This window comes from Rattus norvegicus, chromosome 16 (genome assembly GCF_036323735.1).
Source record: "Rattus norvegicus strain BN/NHsdMcwi chromosome 16, GRCr8, whole genome shotgun sequence".
Classification (NCBI taxonomy): domain Eukaryota; kingdom Metazoa; phylum Chordata; class Mammalia; order Rodentia; family Muridae; genus Rattus; species Rattus norvegicus.
In genome coordinates, this window is record NC_086034.1 from 71,480,326 (window position 1) to 71,493,571 (window position 13,246).

Sequence of the window (13,246 nt, forward strand, 5' to 3'; positions counted from 1 at the left end):
GCAACAGATTCAAGAAAACTTCTCAAGCGATTCATACACATTGAAACCAGAAGCTCACGAATGTAGGACTTCAACGTTCGTGGTCATTGGGGCCATCTCACTTCTATCCCAGCCCTTCTTGTATTTTCATCGGCAAGGTGCCTTGCTGTTTTATCATTCACGTGATAAGCTTTAGGAAATGTCTATGTCCTGCCACCGGGACAGACTCCCTGCCCAGGGCTCATCTTTTCATCGCCACGGTTATAAGCCAAGAGCCGGACCTAGTAAATTGGAAGTGATCTCTAAATCTGTCACAGGGCTAATCCCCACAGTTTCCTCTTCCATCGACATGCACACAGATTCCCACCTCTTTTGCTTCCGGTTACATGAGCACCTCCTTTTCCGAGCCCTTTCCTCTAGTTCTGTTTTAATCCTTTCTGATGAATTAATTGCACAGGTGTAATGAGAGATATCCCATAAGACTCCCGATCAGCATGACCCGCAGCACCGGCAGCAGGGTAAGTACCTTGAAGAAAGGTGATACAGATGCTTCGCTATATAGAAAGGAGGATGTTCCTTGCCTTTCCCTGGGTGTCTTCCTGGCTACTTAGTGTGTAGTTAGGTTTTTGTCATCTCTACGTTGGAGTTCCAGAGATTAGCAGCAGTGGGATCGTGTACACCATAAGGGACTGCTGCCCCCAGAGAAAAGAACTGGCTCGTTCACAGAAAGCACAGATGCAGCCTACATAGCACACAGCTACAGCTCTGTTTAGCCTCTCCCCAGGAGGCTGGAGAGCTGCAGAGATGAGCAGAGCACCCGCTCAAGATGGTTCTTGAGGTCCACCAAGATGCTGTCTGGGAGTGATAACCCCTGAGGGACAGACCACTACAAACAGCTATCTCTGGGTGTGATTGACACTGAAAGATAGTGGCTCCCCTTCCCACCAGGTGAGACCAGGAGGCAAGAAAGTGAGCAACATAATTCGTTTCCCAGCTAAGGGTTCCTGCTGCCTGTCATGTGTGGCCACTCTAATGTCCCAGAACGGATGGTTTAAAAGTTAATACGGTTAATACAGTGTTGAGGTTCCCATCCTTAAAGTATGTGGCATTCGAACACTGCTCCATGGTCTGTCCTGAGCTAACTAAATAACTAAAAAGCAGCAAACACTAGAAACGGACACTGTTAATGTCCTGCTGTGTGGCTTACTGTTTCTAATTTTCCATCCTCTTTCCTAGGGCATGTGTCAGAAAACTGGTGGCCATGATGACAGTGAGTGACATGCACACATCAAAATGTCATGAAGAAACCATTATTTTGATAGACAGACAGACAGACAGATAGATTATAGTTTTTTTGTTTTTTTTTTTTTTGTTTTTTTTTTTTGTTTTGTTTTGTTTGATACAGGTTTCCTCTGTGTAGCCCTGTCTGTCCTGGAATTTGCTCTGTAGACCAGGCTGGCCTCAAACTCATGGAGACCCATCTGCCTCTGCATCCCAAGTGCTGGGATTAAAGGCAAGTGCCACCATGCCCAACTCAACTAATATATTTTAATACAAAGAAATCTTCTGTATTCCTCAAATGTTGTCATGTTTGTTAAATACATAAGTCTACCGTCTGTTAAGCCAACTGCCTATCGATCTGTTTTTGTCAGGTCTATAAAGTTGAATACTTGCTTGTCATTTAAACTATAAATGTCATCCATGTGGAGACCTCCCCTTAGTACATCAGCTACAGGACCAAGACTATGAACCCAGGAATGCTGTATTGCTGAAACTTATCAAAGAAATTCCCATATCCTCCTTTGAGCGCTGGGTCAAGATTTTACCTTTTAGTTTAGTTTTCTGAATAATGTGTTAGACAAGAAAGGCAAGGGATTTCCTCTGTTGTTCTAGGGTCCCGGGATGCTGCCTTCTGCAGTAATTTCAGAATCACATCAATAGATCTGTATCGCTCTTTCAGTTGAGATCCATCTAGAACCAGCATGAAGTCTTCATCAGAATATCACATGATGTCAGCATCTTTTCCCTTTAGAAGAAAAGCTACTGTGTTTCATCTCGATGACATTACTGAAATTGAAATTCTTGTATCATTCTTATATTGAAAGCATTTTGTTTGTTGGATTGGTTAGGGAGGATGGGCATGGGTGGCAGAGTGTTGAAAATATTTATCCTAGGCTGGCCTTGAGGCAGAAATCTTCCTTCCCTCAGGCTGCTGAGGGCCAAACCCTTTTTGCTTCTTACTCTTTTGTAATCTTTATCGTCATCTGTCTTCAATCCTTCCACTTTCAAAAAAGATTGGGCCAGCTTATTATAAAAAGGGACAAGTAGAATTAACTTTTTTTTAATTTTATTTAATCTTTTTTTTTACAGTCCAGATTTTTATCCCCCTCCTAGTCCACCCCCTGACCGTTCCACATCCCATACCTCCTCCTCCCCACACCCAACCCCCATCTCCAGAGGACGTCCTCACCCTCCCGAGAATTAACTCTTCAAACCATTGAAAGGAGAATAAAAGGTAAAAACTGAGTATTGAGAGAGGCAGAGTAGGGAAATGGCTCCATCAGAAAGAAATGCCGCCATGGTAAGTGTTCTTCCGATGGTCAAGACAGGAAGTTTTGATGACTCCTTTTTTCTCGGATTCTAACTCACCTTGCAGACAGTGTAGGTTATGTCCTGTCTATGGCTACAACCTTAGCAACTGCACTAAAGAAACCTAGGAGAAATTATTATCGAAGTAACATATCCCCTCTCTAAAATACCTTTAGCATATTGATTCTCGGTGTTTGTCCCAAGTAAGCATTTTACCAGTCGTGGTATGATTCGCCTTCTGCTTTTTTCCTGTAATGGATAACGACTCTTCAGCTTTCACCAATGCCTGTGTGTTGCTCAGAGCAAAAACAAGGTAAAAAAAAAATAAAAAAAACTACCCATTCATATTATCATGTTTTTTTTTCCTTAACCATTTCTGTTGGGCTGATTTTGTATCTTATATTTTTTTAATCATTATTATTTTTTAGGATTTCACATGTAAGGATTGTATTTACCTCATCCCCCTTCTCCCCTAATTCTTCCCACTCTTCAAATTCACCGCATCTTTCTCTTCAATTATAATTGTTACATGTGCATATATGGCTGACCTCTTGGGATTGGCTAACCTGTCGGCGGTGCTGTTCATGGTGGAAAAAATACTTTTCCTTCTTTCAGCAGCCATGAATTGCCTGTAGCTCTTCTTCCAAGGGTAAAGCCCTGTGAGATTACACACACACACACACACACACACACACACACACACACACACACACACTTTGGGACATCCAGTGATGTCTTATTTGGGCAACCACATTGCTGAGATTTCCTGGGTCTGCGTCCCCGACGTACGTATAAGACACTATTTCAAAGCAGACCCTCTGTGCTGCCCAGATCCTTGGATTTCACAGTCTTCCAGCCCCCTCTTTCTACAATGTTTCTCTGGGCCTTGGGTGTAGGCGTGGTGTTGTAAATGTATAGACTGGAGCTGGGCACCTCCCAGCCCATTGCCCTCTGCATTTTGACCAGTTGTGGTTTTCTGTAATGACCTCTGTTGCAAGAGAAGCTTCTTAGACGGTGGTGTGTTGTTGTGGTTGTGGTGGTGGTGGTTGTTGTTTCTTGTATCTTCTTCTTGGGATATATGGTGCACACCATGGCACATGTGTTGTCTGAGAATAGCTTGTGTGGAGGCCATCAGCCTTGGCAGCTAAACCAACTCCCCAACCATTCTTTGCCTTTGTAAAGTCCTGAAATTAACTTTCTGTTAGAGGAACAGTTAGAAGCTTTTTTTTTTCTCTCCTATTCTGCTCAGGCTACTTTTCTGTGCAGAAGTTTCTCAATTTGTTATGGCCTAATTTGTCTTTTTTTTTTAACCCAACAGGGGTATATATGTATATGCATCTGTGTATGTATATGTGTATGTGTGTATGTGTATTTATATATGTGTGTGTGTGTATTTGTGTGTACTTGTATATATGTGTGTATGTGTGTGTACATGTGTATATGTGTATGTATGTGTGTATGTGTATGTACATGTGTATGTATGTGTGTATTTGTATGTACATGTGTGTATGTGTATATGTGTATATATACCATGAACATGAGCATGAACAGCCACAAATCCTGTGACACTCCTGTCTGTCCTTGACTATGTGAGCTGGCCTAGTAAACAGTAGAACACAAGCAAGCAAAGGTCTGGGTGTGGGACCCAATCCCAGGGTCTGACATGCTGTACTACTGAACCACACCCTTTCCCCACTGAAAGTGACATTTGTTAATTGCTGTATTTTTTGATAATTTTTATAACTTGTATGCAATATATTCTAAATATGCCCCCCAATTATTCTCTCTTATCCCCTACTCCTCATGGTGTGTCTGTCTGTCTGTTTGTCTGTGAATGTGTATGTCTGTGTCTCTGAGTTTGTGTCTGTGAGTGTGTATGTGTGTGTAAGTGTATGTATATCTGTGTGTGCATGTGATAAGCATTATATGAAAAGGCATTTGTCTATTTCATTCAGTGTGTTATTCCAGACTTCTAGAACAGTGCTTGGCTGTAAATATTTTCTGAGTAAATGATACTGCATTTCTCAAGTTGGATACAGCGGCCAACACCTTTAATCTCAGCGTTCAGGAGGCATGGAGGGGTAGAAGGTTTGCACAAGTAGCAGGCCAACTTGGTCTACATAGTGAGTTTCAGGTTGGCAAGTGCTGATTACTGTCGTGAGTTCCTATCTCAAAAAGCTAAAAACCGAACCTGAAGAACCCTATTTGCCTGTGAATTAGGCTTGTACCACACAAAGGCCAAGGATGCAAACTGCCCTGCTAAAGAAAGTCGTCCAGAAGGAGCCCTTTGCTGAGGCACAGGTAACAACTTACTTTGGTTTACTCAAACACAGAAAGGCACTGGGGGCTGGTCCTGGAGAAAGGCTTGTAGGATCTCTATCCTGGAAGAGCTGGCCTCCTGAAGTTATGTGCTTTTAGCAGTTCTCTGAGTCCCCACCCTGAACCACTGAATCAGAAACCTCTGGTGTTTATTCTAGCAATGCTCATTAACAAGTTTCCCAACTCATCCTGATGCACGCCAGAGCTTACGTAAGACCCACTTATGCAATAGGAGAGGGGACTGTGAAGTGAGCAAGATAGAAGGTAAGTGGACACCTCACAGTCCATGGTGAGGGCCAGTGGGGTCTGAAGAGCAAGAAGGTGCCTCCTATTCCCTACCCGTTCTTTAGGAAGCTCGTGAAGACTGGAGTGCATGGGTTAAGCCACACGAGATCCACTAGAGGCTCTGAAGAACATTAGACCCCAGAAGGGAGTGAGCCTAACTCCCTGTGATCCCTGGTTTCTGACTGGATGTTGCCGGTGGTTCTGTGAAAACTGCAGAGGATGAGGTAGGGTGAATGCCACTGTTTGGATCTGGAATCCTCCATCCTCCCAGGGCCCATGTGCTATAGACTTGGTCACCTCCACATGGCCATGTTAGAAGGTTGTGGAAACTGTACGTGATGCTTCCTCATAGGGCATATGTCTTTCCCCGCCTTCTTCCTCTTCCTCTCTTGGTCCTCTTTATTACTTTTATTGTGACAACATTCCTGACCAAGTTAGTGTCAGCTGTCAACTTGACACAGCCTAGTTATCTGAAGAAGTCTCAATTGGGGATTGCCTCGACTAGATTGGTCTATGGGCGTGTCTATAATCATTTTTCTTAATTGTTCATTGGTGTAGACGAGCCCCGCCCATGTGGGCTATGCCATCCCTGTGTTAGCGGACCTGAGCTGTATTAGAAACCTGGCTGAGGAAGCCAGACAGCCTCCTTTCTCCATGGCACCTGCTTCTGCTCCTGATTGAGCTCCTGCCCTGACTTTTCCTCAACGATGAGCTCTGTCAGGAAGAATAAGCAGAATAAACCTGTTTCTCCTAATCACTGTTTATTGTAGCAACAGAGAGCAAACTAGAACAGTTCATCGGGATAGGGGAGGTTTATGGGAGAAGTGTGCTGTGGTGGTCCCACTGCGCGTGCTCAGAAAACAAGGGTGAACAATGGTGCTCAACTGGCTTCCTTCTTCTTTTTCTATGCAGTCCAGGACCCCAGCCCATGGGGGCAGCGTGGTGCTGCACCCTAGCATGGTGCTGCCCACATGCAGGGTGGATCTTTGCCTCTTCAGTGAAAGCTCTCTAGAAACTCCTCAAAGACACACCCAGAGCTGTCACCTCGATGACTCTCAATCCAGTCAAGCTTATAATGAAAACTTACTATCCTAACTTCTCATGCACGAAGTAAGAGATTTTGCTTAGTCATGTGCTGCCACCATGTTTCGCCAGAGGATCGAAATAGCATGGCCTCTAAAACCGACAGCCAAGTTAAACCTTTACTCTTGGTAAGTTAACTTACCCGGGTATCTGTTATAGTAATGCTTTAACAGCTATGAAACACGATGATGTGGCTTACACTTTACTGGAGCCCTGTAGTACTAGAAGCAAACGAAAACCCTGGAGCAAGCCACACGAGTTAGCAGAGACTGAAAGTAAGGAAATGTCCAAGCACTTGCTTCACTGAGGCGCTGAGGGACTGTTTAGAAAACACACGATCTCTCCTTCCAAACAAAGGTTCCAGTTACAGCATAAACTGTATTAGTTACGAGCCACAACTTAAGCTTTTTGTGATTTAGGCCCAAGACCAAGAACCCTCTCAGTTGCCCCCACAGTGGATCCAGAAATCTGGGTAGACTGCAGAAGTGAGCAGTTACTTACAAGCCAACCTGAGGACAGCTAGTAGCCAGCTGACAAGCCAAGATCACCACCCCTCTGGCCGGCTGATAGCATCTTGCTCAAGCTGGCTCACCCTCAGCCCCAGAGGAGCATGGAGGAAGCTGCCACATCCAAGGTGAGTAGCAGGGAGAGAAGCAGGATCCCCAAGAGCAAAAAGACAGCAAATGAAGGATTTGGTTCCAAGTTGTGCTGGTTAGATGGTTTGTTTTGTTTTGTTTGTTCTTAGGTTTTGGGTTGTTTTGTTTTGTTTTGTTTTGTTTGTCAACAAGATGAAGTCATCTGAGAAGGGAGACTCTCAACTGAGAAAATGCCTTCATGAGATTGGCTTGTGGGCAAGCCTGTGGAACATTTTCTCGAATGATAACTGATTTGGAAGGCCCAGCCTTCTGTAGGCAGTGCCAGCCTGGGCGGGTGGTCCTAAGCTGTATAAGACAGTGCCGCGCCCACCTCATCCGGCAAGGAAGACGCAACACCGTCAGATCCTTGTCAACAGCCTTTATTGCAGGACACCTTCATTGCTGATACGGGGACCTCGAGCGGCAAAAGCGCTCGCCTTATATACACAACAGTATGCTAATAATCCTTCAGGGATTGGCGGGGCACGGGTCACCCCACTATCACCCCACTGTCATTCCACTATCACCCCACTACTTGTCCTCCAGGGATTGGCGGAGAATGAATCACCTCACTAGCATGGTACCGCCCCTCATTAGCATACTACCGGCCAATGACGCCAGGTGCAAAAACTGTGCATGCGCAGTACCGTTGTTCACCACTGGAGGGCGCCCTACAAGACAGCAGGCTGAACAAGCCATGGGAAGCAAGGAGGGGAGCAACATTCCTCTGTGGTTGCGTTTTCAGTTCCTGCTTCCAAGTTCCTTCCTTGAGTTCCCGCTCTGACTTCCCTTAAAAAGGGACTGTGATCTGGACACCTACACTGACATAAACCCTTTCCACCCAAGTTTCTTTTGGTCACAGTGTTTTATCACAACCATAGAAACCTTAATAACTAAGAGGTAAGAGGTACCAGGGCCATCCTGTGAACAAATGGATCCATTTATGACCAAATGGAAATTCTAAATATTTCCATTTCTTCTAGAGAAGAGAAAGGTTAACACCGTCTTGTTCTTTGGGCTTTAAAATCTTCCTAACTAAACTTCCTAACTTCCTGACTAAATCAGTCTGGAGGCACCTGACAGCAGGATTGCTGAAGGCGAATGTGATTTAGTCCTATCTATTGAAGGATAAAGTCATATAACTGCTAAGCCAGACAGACTAGTACCACTCACACGATGTAGTATAAACTAAGAATGAGCCAGAGTTCATCAAACTTAAAGAATATTTGAATGCTGAGGCTGGGCTCCAACTTGGTGACTGGGGAGTTCCCTATAAGCACAAGGTCCTGGATTCTCCAGCACTGAAAAGCAAAGGCATTTATTGTATATCTCAGCTGAGAATAAACTTCATTGTGTCCTGCCTCGCCACTGGGGTTTCCAGAGCACCGCCTGGACGCTGCTCAGGGGAGACCAAATGAAGTCCATTACAGTGGTCCAGTCTGTTTTTGTTCACCAGACCAGAATGAGAAACATTGAAACCTGGGACAAATGTCGTAGTTTCTGTGCTCCTGTGTCCTCAGGGGCCAGTGTCAGCATACAGCTGGGAGTTGGGAACGAGGGTCTCAGTTCACACTTCCCCTCACAGAGTCCACGTGCTGGGGTAGGAAGGGAAGGGAGAACCCAGGAAGGGAAAGGCTGAACCAGTCTGATTCCCAAAGTACAGAGGGACTGGTGGAGAAGGCCTTCCCCAGGAGATTTAACCATTTTAGATCACCCAGTGGCGATCCTTAATTCCTTAATAAAGAGAGGATCCTTGCTTATTCATATCGTAGGTTTATTTGATGATGGATGTACATGCATAAGCTCTATTCAGGGTGACCCAGGGATTGAATACCTTTTGTAGGAAGGGATGCCCAGGAAGGGAAGCTCATTGGTTGAATGCTTGGGCTCTATCTAGATACCTCACTAGCTCAGAGAGCTCCAGGTGTTTATGCTCTGTGATTGATTTACCATGGTCCTCTCAGTGGGATATCACGGTTATGTGTTCCGGAGCAGGAAGAGACAGGTGGGGAATGGCTCCACTCCTGCCACTCTCAGCTCTGAGATTCCAGGGTTCTGAGCTCATTGAACCTTACCATTCTTATGCCGGTCTCACAACAAGGTCCCACATTCCCTAACACCTCATATGTTCTCATGACAAAAGAATAATTTTAATTGTTGCACCTTGTACATGTAACTCAAAGCATCATATCACACTGTACCTGTGCTGTCTAGCGTTTATATCAACTCCACAAGCTAAAGTCATTTTGCCGGAGGGAACCTCGACTGAGGAAATGCTGGCATCAGGTTGGACTGTGGGACAAGCCTGTGATGTATTTTCTTGATTGATGATTGGTGAGGGCAGAGAAGGGAGGGAAGGTGCTAGCTCACTGTGGCCATTGCAATCCTGAACTGATGGTCCTAGATTCCACAAAAAAAAAAAAAAAGCAGGCTGAGCAAGCTATGGGGACCAAGCCAGTAAGTGGCACCCCTCCCCGGCCTCTGCTCTAGTTCCTGCCCTGATGATGAACTTAAAAGTTGTAAGATGAGGGGTTGGGGATTTAGCTCAGTGGTAGAGCGCTTGCCTAGGAAGCGCAAGGCCCTGGGTTCGGTCCCCAGCTCCGAAAAAAAGAACCAAAAAAAAAAAATTATAAGATGAAATAAACTCTTTCTTCCTCAAATCACTTTTGGTCATGTTGTTTTATCACAGCAATAGAAACCCTAAGACAGTGGCCCACAAATGCATACAATATGTTGGCTTAAAACCTTTTTAAATGTTTGGGTATTGATGTTGGTAGAACACCTGAGCTTTCTGGTATGCTGGAAATGTCACGGGGAATCAAAGGGTTCAGCTGGAAAGACAGAAAAAAAGACCTGAATGGGGATCCGGGTTTGTTCTTTAGAGGCTCAGAAAGTGAAACTGGGCTAGACAATCCCAGCAACTGGGAAATGGAGACAGCAAAATCAGGAGTTCAAGGATACCCTGAACTATATGGGACCCTATTGAAAGAAAGGAGAGAGAGAGAGAGAGAGAGAGAGACAGAGACAGAGACAGAGACAGAGACAGAGACAGAGACAGAGACAGAGACAGAGACAGAGACAGAGACAAAGAAAGATAGATTATATTCACAATTCCAGTGCAAACCTGAACCATCCTATAAAGCAAAGTGTTTTTTACCATTGGGATCCTGATTCACTCCAGAACGCAGTCTTTCTTCTCTAGTTTGAGCATGAAATGCCTAGGAAAATGTTAAATACTCCCGTTGGGAAGGGCCACAGGTAAACCTTGTTCTAGTTGCCATGGAAGGAATCAGTTGGCTACTGAAGGCCTGAGTGGTGGGCCAATCAGAAGGCACTCTGGCCACAGGCCAGTCCAGTTTAGTCCAATGAGTGAACAAGATCTTGTCAAGTTTGTCCCAAGCCAAGGTGGGGATTAGGGGGTAGCAAGGCCACATTCTGAAGCCCCTCCCCTTCTCGCGGGAAGTGAGGGTCCAGTGGCATATTAACAGAGAGGCTACAGAATCCTTAGATCTTCAATACATAAAGCACCTCCACTTTGTCCTGAATGGACTATAAATGAAACAGCCTTATCTGAAATTCAACCCATGTATTCCTTATTTTGATAACCTCCTTCAGCAGGGGGCAGCACTTACCTAAGTACCGAGAGGACATCAAAATCTGCTCTGGAGTTTGAGGAAGAGAGAGTATCTAGAACAGAGATCTCTACTGCCTTCACGAGGTGCTAGCTCTTCCTAGGTTTAACTGTCCTATAATAAAAGAGTGTGTGTCCTTAGGGAATATTGGCCTCCATATAAGAAATCACACAGTAAACCCCTAATGGTACTCTGAACCAAAGTGCTCTGTATCCAATAGACACGTGATACTCAGCAACCTTCAGTCCCTGCTATCCCCAGTTCAAACCCAAACCCAAGAGACCACTAAACACCTGGATAACTCTAGGTCCCTCCACACCAGTCTCAACCTTGTTGTGATAACGCTAACCAACAGTTATATGCTACGAGTTCAGAGCCTGAACGGCTCAGTCTTCATTTCCGGTCAGCGTGGCACCTATGTGGGCCTGAGCTTTGAGGCTGAGCCAACAGGAACTGGAATCCTAATTCCGATACTCGTTAGCCACGGTCATAGATAAAACAATAAATTTGCTACCTGCCAGGTGCTCGAAGTTTCAGGTATATACAAATCATTGTTCTATCTCTTCTGCTGTTCCAGCAATTGAATTCCATTGTCGTCTAGATTTGCACAATACCCAACACACCACCTAGCACACTTTAAGTCCATAGGCACACTAGCTTCCTCCCGGGTATACCTTCTTCGCTGATTATGTTGGTTTGGATGTGAATGGCCCCCATAGACTCATATATTTGAATGCTTAGTCGTCAGGGAATGGCACTACTTGAGAAGGATTGGGAGGTGTGGCCTCATAGGGTGGGCGTGGCTTTGTTGGTGGGAGTGTGTCACTGAGGGTGGACTTTGAGATTTCAAAAGCCTATGATGGGCCTAAGTGTGTGATCCCGCATCCTCCCTCCCTTCTCCCCTGACAGCCTCTTCCTGCAGATCAGGACATAGCTCTTCACGGCTGAAGCACCATGCCTCCCATGCTGGCTGCCTTAATAGACCAAGCTTCTGAAACTGTAAGCAAACTCCGACTAAATGCTCTCCTATATAGAGTTGCCATGCTCACAGTGCCCCCTCACAGCAATAGCACAGTGACTAAGACATGAGAACACTCTTCTCCAGCCTCCACATCCTTCCACCTGCCCCTCCTCCATTTACCTTGTCCTGTTTCTGTGTATACACTTAGTCAGGTTTCCTTGGATTGACTTTTCCTCAGGTGTTTGTTCAGGTTCTCAAGGATGAAGATATTGGATGTAGGGAAGACTTGGCACACATTTCTTAAAAGAGGCTGGAATCTTCTGCAGTCCACTTACTGAATCTCACCCTGCCTGGGACTCTGTGTGAGTGGCAAAACAGACTTGTTTGTTGGTCTTGTCTCTGGCCTTTCCTCCAGTTACCTAAACGTCACACTAAAAGATACCAGAAGGGAGGAGGTACCAGCTGGGGTGTCTAGCAACTTGGGAGACAAAGGAGCCAATAACTCCCTAGTAGTTGGACAGTTACTAGTTCCGGTCCCTACACTGCACTCATACTAACTAGGCACATTCCCCAAGATTACTTTTGCCCTCCTTGCTGTGCAGTTTCTGACAGTGTGCCTGTAAGATGATGTATTATGCAGGTGAAGGCAGGTACAAGACAGAACAAGGCCTGTCATTGGACGAGAAGGAAGGATAGGTGCCGGAAAACCTTGAGAGACTGGTGCAAGGGAGGAGGCAGCCGAGAGAATATGGAAGTAGATGTTAAGATTCCTCTCGGGGTTGGGGATTTAGCTCAGTGGTAGAGCGCTTGCCTAGGAAGCATAAGGCCCTGGGTTCGGTCCCCAGCTCCGAAAAAAAGAACCAAAAAAAAAAAAAAAAGGTTCCTCTCTGCACATTTACAGGTTGTTATGAATGTCCTTAAGGGATGGATGTGTACAGGGCTTTGTATGTTTAGGTGGGCAATTGTATCTTATCAATTGGATCAGAGGTTATTGTGTGTTCTTTCATGTGGCAGTTTAAGTGTGTTCAAAAGACTATGTGGTGGCTGGAGACACTGGGCCTCCACAGAATTGGGATGTATATGTCTGGCATGGTGGCAACCTGCCTTGAGAACTAGATGGATAGATTGTTGCCAGGCTCACAGAGAAGCCATCGGCAGTGTGGTATGGGATGGAGCAAAGCGGGTGAGACACTTTGCTGACTGAGGTGAGGATATCTACCAGATATCTTGGGGTACTACAGTGCCGGATCTTGTGTGGGATAAAAGACAGCATTTTATTTAATTTTACCACAGCATGTACCCTCCTATGCATTCACATGGGCACATCTGTGTATGAGTATGTGACACATGGCAGTCAAAAATAGATGTCTGGATGTCTTGTATCACTCCTATGCAATCACTCTCCACTTTTTCTTCTTTTTTTTTAAAGATAGAATAATTCATTGATCCTGGAACCTGGAGCATGCCAACTGAGGTGGACTGTACAGAGAGAACCATTCACTGAATGGAGCATGCCAACTGAGGTAAGCAGTCAGCAGGCTCTTCTCTGTCACCCAGGTGCTGAGATCAGTGCGCCATGAACCTGTGCCTCATGCTCGAATAGCCAAAGCTATCACCCCAGCCTCAAAACCTCCACAACATTCTGCCTCTGGCATTTACATCAACACAGCCCATTCTCCACCCACCACCAGGTTGGGCCCCTTCACTGAAGCGAGGAAAGCTTGTCACCTCCAATATTTACTCCAGCCAACTTCTTCTCGGGG